The sequence below is a fragment of the Bos grunniens genome, chromosome 26, assembly GCF_055505025.1.
Source record: "Bos grunniens cultivar Pamir isolate PY7600 chromosome 26, Bosgru_T2T1.0, whole genome shotgun sequence".
NCBI classification, from domain to species: domain Eukaryota; kingdom Metazoa; phylum Chordata; class Mammalia; order Artiodactyla; family Bovidae; genus Bos; species Bos grunniens.
In genome coordinates this window covers 975600-986127 of record NC_141190.1, presented here as the reverse complement: position 1 = coordinate 986127, position 10528 = coordinate 975600, and the positions used below count along the sequence as shown (strand labels likewise).

The window sequence follows — 10528 nt, the reverse complement described above, 5'->3', positions numbered from 1 at the left end:
GGGAGGGATTGGGGGCAGGAGAAGAAGGGGACGACAGAGGATGAGATGACTGGATGGCATCAGTGACTCGATGGATGTGAGTCTGAATGAACTCCGGGAGTTGGTGATGGACAGGGAGGCCTGGCATGCTGCGATTCATGGGGTCCCAAAGAGTTGGACACAACTAAGATACTGAACTGAACTGAACTTAACTGATAGCCCATAGACCTGAGGGTTGGGTTTCCTCACGTAAAAAGTATCAGGCAGGGATGCAACCTCACTCATCAGCAGATAATTGGATTAAAGCTTTATTGAGCAAGGCCCTATACCCCAGAGAAAGTTCCAGTTTTCCCCACCACCAGTCCCTCCCATCAGAAGGCTTACACAAGCCTCTTATCTTTCTCCATCAGAGGTAAGAGAGAAGAAACAAACAATGACAGTCCTACAGCAACTATAACAAAAACCACATTACAGAAAGTTAATCAGCATGAAAAAGCAGAAAGCTATGTCCCAGATGAAGGGACAAGATAAAACCCCAGAAAAACAACTAAATGAAGTGGAGATAGGCAATCTTCCAGAAAAATTCAGAATAATGATAGTGAAGATTAAGGATGTTGGAAAAAGAATGGAAGCAAAGATTGAAAAGAAGCAAGAAATATTTACCAACGACCTAGAAGAACTACATAACAAACACAGATGAATAATAACACTAGAAGAAAGCAATAGCAGAATAACTGATGTAGAAACACAGATAAATAACCTGAAGAACAGAATGGTGAAAATCACTGCTGCAGAACAGAATATAGAAAAAAGAAGGAAAAGAAATGAAGACATTGTAAGAGACCTCTGGGACAATATTAAGCACATGAACATTCACATTGTAGGGGTCCCAGAAGAAGAGAGCAAGAAAGGACCTGAGAAAATATTTAGAGATAACAGCTGAAATATTCCCTAAAATGGAAAGGAAATAGTCAACCAAGTCCAGAAAGCACTGAGAATTCCAGGCAGGATAAACCCAAGGGGGAACACACCAAGGCATAGAGTAATCAAACTGACAAAAATTAAGCAGAGATAAAATATTAAAAGCAACAGGGGAAAATGACAAATAACATACAAGGGAATTCCCATCAGCTATCACCTGATTTCTCAAGAGAAACTGTACAATCCAGAAGGGAATGGCATGATATATTTAAAGTGATGAATGGGAAGAACCTACAATCAAGAATACTCTACCTAGCAAGACTGTCCTTCAGATTTGATGGGAAAATCAAAAGCTTTCCAGAGAAGTAAAAGTTAAGAGAATTTAGCACCACCACACCAGCTTTACAACAAATGCTAAAGGAACTTTTCTAGGCTGGCAATGCAAGAGAAGGAAAATACCTACCTACAGAAATTAAGCCCCACCAAATTAAGGAAACAATAATACGATCATACATATCAATAATTACCTTAAATGTAAATGGATTAAATGCACCAACCGAAAGATATAGACTGGCTGAGCAGATGAAAACATTTGCATGTATGCACTTCCACTTACCACATCACTGTGCTTGACCCCCTCTCCACCCAAACTGTATGTAATTATTTTATATTGTTCGGTTAATCATGTTCCCATTATGGCTTACAACTGTAATTATTATTACTATTTTTGGTCTGGCTATTGATTATGAAAACTGATACACATCTTTCACTATCGTGATTATGTAACTATTAATATTGTATCATGATTGGTCAACAGAAAAGTAATAGAATTCTATATCACCAAAACTACCATTTAATAGAAAAACCTGTAATTACTTTTAGAATCCAGATGCATATCAGAATTATGTTGGAATTTTTTGAAAAATACAAATGCCCAGGTATTGCTTTTTTTTTTTTTAAATTAACCAGAGATTCAGGTATGTTTCTTTTTTTTTTTTTTATGTTCTTTTATTTTTTAAATTTTATTTTATTTTTAAACTTTACATAATTGTATTAGTTTTGCCAAATATCAAAATGAATCCATCACAGGTATACATGTGCTCCCCATCCTGAACCCTCCTCCCTCCCCATACCATCCCTCTGGGTCGTCCCAGTGCACTAGCCCCAAGCATCCAGTATCGTGCATTGAACCTGGACTGGCATCTCGTTTCATACATGATATTTTACATGTTTCAATGCCATTCTCCCAAATCTTCCCACCCTCTCCCTCTCCCACAGAGTCCATAAGACTGTTCCATACATCAGTGTCACTTTTGCTGTCTCGTACACAGGGTTATTGTTATCATCTTTCTAAATTCCATATATATATGCGTTAGTATACTGTATTGGTGTTTTTCTTTCTGGCTTACTTCACTCTGTATAATAGGCTCCAGTTTCATCCACCTCATTAGAACTGATTCAAATGTATTCTTTTTAATGGCTGAGTAATACTCCATTGTGTATATGTACCACATCTTTCTTATCCATTCATCTGCTGATGGACATCTAGGTTGCTTCCATGTCCTGACTATTATAAACAGTGCTGCAATGAACATTGGGTACACGTGTCTCTTTCCCTTCTGGTTTCCTCAGTGTGTATGCCCAGCAGTGGGATTGCTGGATCATAAGGCAGCTCTATTTCCAGTTTTTTAAGGAATCTCCACACTGTTCTCCATAGTGGCTGTACTAGTTTGCATTCCCACCAACAGTGTAAGAGGGTTCCCTTTCCTCCACACCCTCTCCAACATTTATTATTTGTAGACTTTTGGATCGCAGCCGTTCTGACTGGTGTGAAATGGTACCTCATAGTGGTCTTGATTTGCATTTCTCTGATAATGAGTGATGTTGAGCATCTTTTCATGTGTTTGTTAGCCATCTGTATGTCTTCTTTGGAGAAATGTCTATTTAGTTCTTTGGCCCATTTTTTGATTGGGTCATTTATTTTTCTGGAGTTGAGCTGGAGGAGTTGCTTATATATTTTTGAGATTAGTTGTTTGTCAGTTGCTTCATTTGCTATTATTTTCTCCCATTCTGAAGGCTGTCTTTTCACCTTGCTGATAGTTTCCTTTGATGTGCAGAAGCTTTTAAGGTTAATTAGGTCCCATTTGTTTATTTTTGCTTTTATTTCCGATATTCTGGGAGGTGGGTCATAGAGGATCCTGCTGTGATGTATGTCACAGAGTGTTTTGCCTATGTTCTCCTCTAGGAGTTTTATTTTATTTTATTTATTTATTTTTTTTTTGGGCAGTTTGAATCCCAGTTTGGAGTCCCAGGTACGGGGGCAAAGGAAGAGGATAGGGAGGAGCTGAAGATTTCATGCCCAAATCTATACCCTTAGGACATAAGTCTGGCATATTTCGCAGAGAGAAAAAGGGCAACACATATGCTACTTCTACCCATTTCCCTTGTTCCTTACAGAACCGGTCTAATTGTAGAACAGTATTATACTTAAGAGACCCTCCAACTGGCCACCGTTCGCCGTCCTCCAATGGATACTGTGGCCATGCAGTATCACATAGGAAGACCAGGTGTGTCTTCTTTAAGCCCTGGGGATCAAATCTATCCCAGTTTTTCAGGATACAGTTCAAAGGAGTGAGGCTGGAATTGTTAGCTCCCATCTGTAAGAGAGAAAAAAAAGCGACCAGCGCCATTTTTTCTACCGGAGGCGTCCCTCCCTGCTCTAGATGGGGGTGTAGACAGACGTTACACCAAAAGCTTTTCCTTCCTGGTCGGACTTAGTCTGTCCCTTACCGACGCAGGCGCCGTACTCGTCCCTCCCGGTTCTACCACCGAGATGGGGTGGGGATGTACCAGGGGTAGACTTGATAGCATCCCTACTTGACGTCCAGCTCTTCACCCTTAACCTTGCTTGCCTCTGATGTCACCCGGGGTGAATCAGAATAACCTTCCAGAATGCCTCCCAAGCTAAGACCATTGTGGGAAACATTCGTCACCTGAGTGCCTGTGCACAACCCTGAGTATTTCCTGACCACAATAAGACCGACGCGAACATAAAACTGAGATGTTCTTTCCAAGCATCACCACACCAGTATAACAGCCTCCTCTGATCCACTAAGAGCCGGCATTACCAAAGGAAAAAAAAAACCCATCGCAGTCCCAATCTGAGTAACCTTTAACCTCAGAGATGTTCTGGGAGCTAGAGCTCCATCTAGCTTCCGAACTTTCGATTCCTAGCGAGGCTAGACACTTTCTTGACTACGAATCCAAGTTTGGGACCTAAGCCACAGTACACAGTAACAGTATAGATCACAAGTCCCTTGAACGTCTATGATCCGATAGATTAGGTTAGTACTTCTAATTCCCAAGGAGTTATGAAATGGTCAAAGAGACCGAAAAGTTTGACCGAGAAAGGAGAGTTCGGTCCACACGCTTTGCTCATTTCTGGTCGGTTCCCGAAGGAGATATTGGGTGCCTCTTGGCATTGGCAGGTTGGTATAACGCCCCGACAGGTTTCTGCCATAAGCCCTATGAGATTACCGTGGAACCGCAGAGCAGAGCTCCTTACTTGTTTCACGCAGGGCATGCCATTCATTCACACAAGCACACGGTAGAGTTAGTAAAGCACAGCAGAAAACGTGTTCGCCAAGAGAACAAAGAACTAAAGCTCCAAGCATCCTTACCTTGTCCTGAAGGATCCCGGACGAGCCCCCAAGATGAAAGGTTGTTGTTGAATCACGCGAATACACCAGGATTCTTGGCCCCCGGAGGAGAAGAATTCAATCCGGGGCCAGAGACAAGGCTTGATCGCTCAGAGCTTTTGTGTAATAAAGTTTTATTAAAGTATAAAGGAGATAGAGAAAGCTTCTGACATAGGCATCAGAAGGGGGCAGAAAGAGTACCCCTCTAGGAGTTTTATAGTTTCTGGTCTTATGTTTAGATCTTTAACCCATTTTGAGTTTATTTTTGTGTATGGTGTTAGAAAGTGTTCTAGTTTCATTCTTTTACAAGTGGTTGACCAGTTTTCCCAGCACCACTTGTTAAAGAGATTGTCTTTAATCCATTGTATATCCTTGCCTCCTTTGTCAAAGACAAGGTGTCCATATGTGCGTGGATTTATCTCTGGGCTTTCTATTTTGTTCCATTGATCTATATTTCTGTCTTTGTGCCAGTACCATAGTGTCTTGATAACTGTGGCTTTGTAGTAGAGCCTGAAGTCAGGTAGGTTGATTCCTCCAGTTCCATTCTTCTTTCTCAAGATCGCTTTGGCTATTCGAGGTTTTTTGTATTTCCATACAAATTGTGAAATTATTTGTTCTAGCTCTGTGAAGAATACTGTTGGTAGCTTGATAGGGATTGCATTGAATCTATAGATTGCTTTGGGTAGTATACTCATTTTCACTATATTGATTCTTTCAATCCATGAACATGGTATATTTCTCCATCTATTAGTGTCCTCTTTGATTTCTTTCACCAGTGTTTTATAGTTTTCTATATATAGGTCTTTAGTTTCTTTAGGTAGATATATTCCTAAGTATTTTATTCTTTCCGTTGCAATGGTGAATGGAATTGTTTCCTTAATTTCTCTGTTTTCTCATTATTAGTGTATAGGAATGCAAGGGATTTCTGTGTGTTGATTTTATATCCTGCAACTTTACTATAGTCATTGATTAGTTCTAGTAATTTTCTGGTGGAGTCTTTAGGGTTTTCTATGTAGAGGATCATGTTATCTGCAAATAGTGAGAGTTTTACTTCTTCTTTTCCAATTTGGATTCCTTTTATTTCTTTTTCTGCTCTGATTGCTGTGGCCAAAACTTCCAAAACTATGTTGAATAGTAATGGTGAAAGTGGGCACCCTTGTCTTGTTCCTGACTTTAGAGGAAATGCTTTCAATTTTTCACCATTGAGGATAATGTTTGCTGTGGGTTTGTCATATATAGCTTTTATTATGTTGAGGTATGTTCCTTCTATTCCTGCTTTCTGGAGAGTTTTTATCATAAATGGGTGTTGAATTTTGTCAAAGGCTTTCTCTGCATCTATTGAGATAATCATATGGTTTTTATTTTTCAATTTGTTAATGTGGTGTATTACATTGATTGATTTGCGGATATTGAAGAATCCTTGCATCCCTGGGATAAAGCCCACTTGGTCATGGTGTATGATCTTTTTAATGTGTTGCTGGATTCTGGTTGCTAGAATTTTGTTAAGGATTTTTGCATCTATGTTCATCAGTGATATTGGCCTGTAGTTTTCTTTTTTTGTGGGATCTTTGTCAGGTTTTGGTATTAGGGTGATGGTGGCCTCATAGAATGAGTTTGGAAGTTTACCTTCCTCTGCAATTTTCTGGAAGAGTTTGAGCAGGATAGGTGTTAGCTCTTCTCTAAATTTTTGGTAGAATTCAGCTGTGAAGCCATCTGGACCTGGGCTTTTGTTTGCTGGAAGATTTTTGATTACAGTTTCAATTTCCGTGCTTGTGATGAGTCTGTTAAGATTTTCTATTTCTTCCTGGTCCAGTTTTGGAAAGTTGTACTTTTCTAAGAATTTGTCCATTTCTTCCACATTGTCCATTTTATTGGCATATAATTGTTGATAGTAGTCTCTTATGATCCTTTGTATTTCTGTGTTGTCTGTTGTGATCTCTCCATTTTCATTTCTAATTTTATTGATTTGATTTTTCTCCCTTTGTTTCTTGATGAGTCTGGCTAATGGTTTGTCAATTTTATTTATCCTTTCAAAGAACCAGCTTTTGGTTTTGTTGATTTTTGCTATGGTCTCTTTTGTTTCTTTTGCATTTATTTCTGCTCTAATTTTTAAGATTTCTTTCCTTCTACTAACCCTGGGGTTCTTCATTTCTTCTTTTTCTAGTTGCTTTAGGTGTAGAGTTAGGTTGTTTATTTGACTTTTTTCTTGAGGTGTGCCTGTATTGCTATGAACTTTCCCCTTAGGACTGCTTTTACCGTGTCCCACAGGTTTTGGGTTGTTGTGCTTTCATTTTCATTCGTTTCTATGCAAATTTTGATTTCTTTTTTGATTTCTTCTGTGATTTGTTGGTTATTCAGCAGCGTGTTGTTCAGCCTCCATATGTTGGCATTTTTAATAGTTTTTCTCCTGTAGTTGAGATCTAATCTTACTGCATTGTGGTCAGAAAAGATGCTTGGAATGATTTCTATTTTTTTGAATTTACCAAGGCTAGCTTTATGGCCCAGGATGTCATCTATCCTGGAGAAGGTTCCATGTGCACTTGAGAAAAAGGTAAAATTCATTGTTTTGGGATGAAATGTCCTATAGATATCAATTAGGTCTAACTGGTCTATTGTATCATTTAAAGTTTGTGTTTCCTTGTTAATTTTCTGTTTAGTTGATCTATCCATAGGTGTGAGTGGGGTATTAAAGTCTCCCACTATTATTGTGTTATTGTTAATTTCTCCTTTCATACTTGTTAGCATTTGTCTTACATATTGTGGCGCTCCCGTGTTGGGTGCATATATATTTATAATTGTTATATCTTCTTCTTGGATTGATCCTTTGATCATTATGTAGTGACCTTCTTTGTCTCTCTTCACAGCCTTTGTTTTAAAGTCTATTTTATCTGATATGAGTATTGCTACTCCTGCTTTCTTTTGGTCCCTATTTGAATGGAAAATATTTTTCCAGCCCTTCACTTTCAGTCTGTATGTGTCCCCTGTTTTGAGGTGGGTCTCTTGTAGACAACATATGTAGGGGTCTTGTTTTTGTATCCATTCAGCCAGTCTTTGTCTTTTGGTTGGGGCATTCAACCCATTTACGTTTAAGGTAATTACTGATAAGTATGATCCCGTTGCCATTTACTTTATTGTTTTGGGTTCGAACTTATACACCATTTTTGTGTTTCCTGTCTAGAGAATATCCTTTAGTATTTGTTGGAGAGCTGGTTTGGTGGTGCAGAATTCTCTCAGCTTTTGCTTGTCTGAAAACCTTTTGATTTCTCCTTCATACTTGAATGAGATCCTTGCTGGGTACAATAATCTGGGCTGTAGGTTATTTTCTTTCATCATTTTAAGTATGTCTTGCCATTCCCCCCTGGCTTGAAGAGTTTCTATTGAAAGATCAGCTGTTATCCTTATGGGAATTCCCTTGTGTGTTATTTGTTGTTTTTCCCTTGCTGCTTTTAATATTTGTTCTTTGTGTTTGATCTTTGTTAATTTGATTAATATGTGTCTTGGGGTGTTTCGCCTTGGGTTTATCCTGTTTGGGACTCTCTGGGTTTCTTGGACTTGGGTGATTATTTCCTTCCCCATTTTAGGGAAGTTTTCAACTATTATCTCCTCAAGTATTTTCTCATGGTCTTTCTTTTTGTCTTCTTCTTCTGGGACCCCTATGATTCGAATGTTGTAGCGTTTAATATTGTCCTGGAGGTCTCTGAGATTGTCCTCATTTCTTTTAATTCGTTTTTCTTTTATCCTCTCTGATTCATTTATTTCTACCATTCTATCTTCTAATTCACTAATCCTATCTTCTGCCTCTGTTATTCTACTATTTGTTGCCTCCAGAGTGTTTTTAATTTCATTTATTGCATTATTCATTTTATATTGACTCTCTTTTATTTCTTCTAGGTCCTCGTTAAACCTTTCTTGCATCTTCTCAATCTTAGTCTCCAAGCTATTTATCTGTGATTCCATTTTGATTTCAAGATTTTGGATCAATTTCACTATCATTATTTGGAATTCTTTATCAGGTAGATTCCCTATCTCTTCCTCTTTTGTGTGGTTTGGTGGGCTTTTATCCTGTTCCTTTATCTGCTGGGTATTCCTCTGTCTCTTCATCTTGTTTAAATTGCTGAGTTTGGGGTGTCCTTTCTATATTCTGGCAGTTTATGGAATTCTCTTTATTGTGGCTTTTCCTCGCTGTGTGTGGGTTTGTACAGGTGGCTTGTCAGGGTTTCCTGGTTAGGGAAGCTTGTGTCGTTGTTCTGGTGGGTGTCCAGTAATGAGTTATGAGATATCTATGGTTTTGGGGTGACTTTGGGCAGCTTGTATCTTGAAGCTCAGGGCTGTGCTCCTTTGTTGCTGGAGAATTTGCTTGGTATGTCTTGCCCTGGAACTTGTTAGCCCTTGTGTGGTGCTTAGTTTCAGTGTCGGTTTGGAGGCGTTTGATGAGCTCCTGTCAATTAATGTTCCTTGGAGTCAGGAGTTCCCTGGAGTCAGGGTTTGGACTTAAGCCTCCTGCTTCCAGTTATCGGTCTAATTTTTACAGTAGTTTCAAAACTTCTCCTTCTACACAGCACCATTGATAAAACATCTACGTTAAAGATGAAAAGTTTCTCTACTGTGAGGGTCACTCAGAGAGGTTCACAGCGTTACATGGAGAAGAGAAGTGGGAGGAGGGAGTTAGAGGTGACCCAATTGAGATGAGGTGGAATCAATAGTGGAGATAGTGGGGTAGCCAGTAGTCACTTCCTTATGTGCACTCCACAACTGGACCACTCAGAGATGTTCACGGAGTTATACAGAGAAGAGAAGAAGGAGGAAGGAGACAGAGGTGGCCAGAGGGATAAAAGGGGGGAATGAAAAGGAGGGAGACAGATCCAGCCAGTAATCAGTTCCCTAAGTGTTCTCCACCATCTGGAACACACATAAACTCAGAGTTGGGTAGAGTAGAGAGGGGTTAGGGAGGAGACACAGGCAACCTGGTGGAGAAAAAGGAGAGTCCAAAGGGAGAGAGAGCAGTCAAGCCAGTAATCTTGCTCCCTAGTGAAAAATGGGTCCTGAACATTGGGTTCTTAAAGGTACAAAATTGGTAACAAATACATAAAAGCAAAAATTAAGAATCTAGAGTAGAGTTTGGAATTTCAAAAATACGATGTTAAAGAAAAGAAGGAAAAGAAAGAGAAAAAAACGAACAAAGAAAAACAAACAAGGTCACGAAAATTATAAAGAAAATACAGGTACAAAATTGATAACTAATACCAAAAAGCAAAAATTAAAAATCTAGAGTAGAGTTTGGAATTTCAAAAATACAATGTTAAAAAAAAGGAAGAAGAAACATAAAGAGAGAAAACAAACAAACAAAAACAATGTCGCAAAAATTATAAAGAAAATACAGGTACAAATTTTTATCAAATACCAAAAAGCATAAATTAAAAATCTAGAGTAGAGTTTGGAATTTCAGATATATAATGTTATATAAAAGAAGAAGAGAATGAAACAGAAAAAAAAAATCACAGAAATTATAAAAAAAAAAACTGTAGGTACAAAATTGATAACATATACCAAAAAGCTAATATTAAAAAACTAGAGTAGAGTGTGGAATTTCAAAAATACAATGTTAAAGAAAAGAAGAAGAAGAAAAAAAAATAAGGTCAAAAAATTATAAAATATATATATATGAAGTTTGCTGAAGAAGAAAAAAATAGGGTCTTTTTTTTTTCTGCAAAGTAATAGGTTATAGAAGTGAAAATTAAAGGAACAATAGAGGATTTAAAAATTTTTTTTAATTAAAAAGAAAAAAGAAAGAAAGAAAGAATGATCGTAAAAATAGTAAAAATATATCTAGGACTTTCTCTGGTTTTGTTGTATGGTGGGTTCAGTTCATTTTTGGCCAGTTCCTTGGTCCAACTTATATTTCTCAAGATCTATAGGCCCCTTCCTATGTA

At 38.2% G+C, this 10528-nt stretch overlaps 1 long non-coding RNA gene across 1 annotated transcript; it reads right to left on the bottom strand.

Annotated features, from left to right (window-relative positions):
* Window positions 1-1882: 1882 nt before the first annotated feature.
* Window positions 1883-4875, bottom strand: LOC147343939 (uncharacterized). The gene is made up of 2 exons (XR_015155407.1): window positions 4581-4875; window positions 1883-3557 (listed from the first exon to the last, which is right to left on the bottom strand). It is a non-coding gene; the product is annotated as an uncharacterized LOC147343939 (long non-coding RNA).
* Window positions 4876-10528: the final 5653 nt, after the last annotated feature.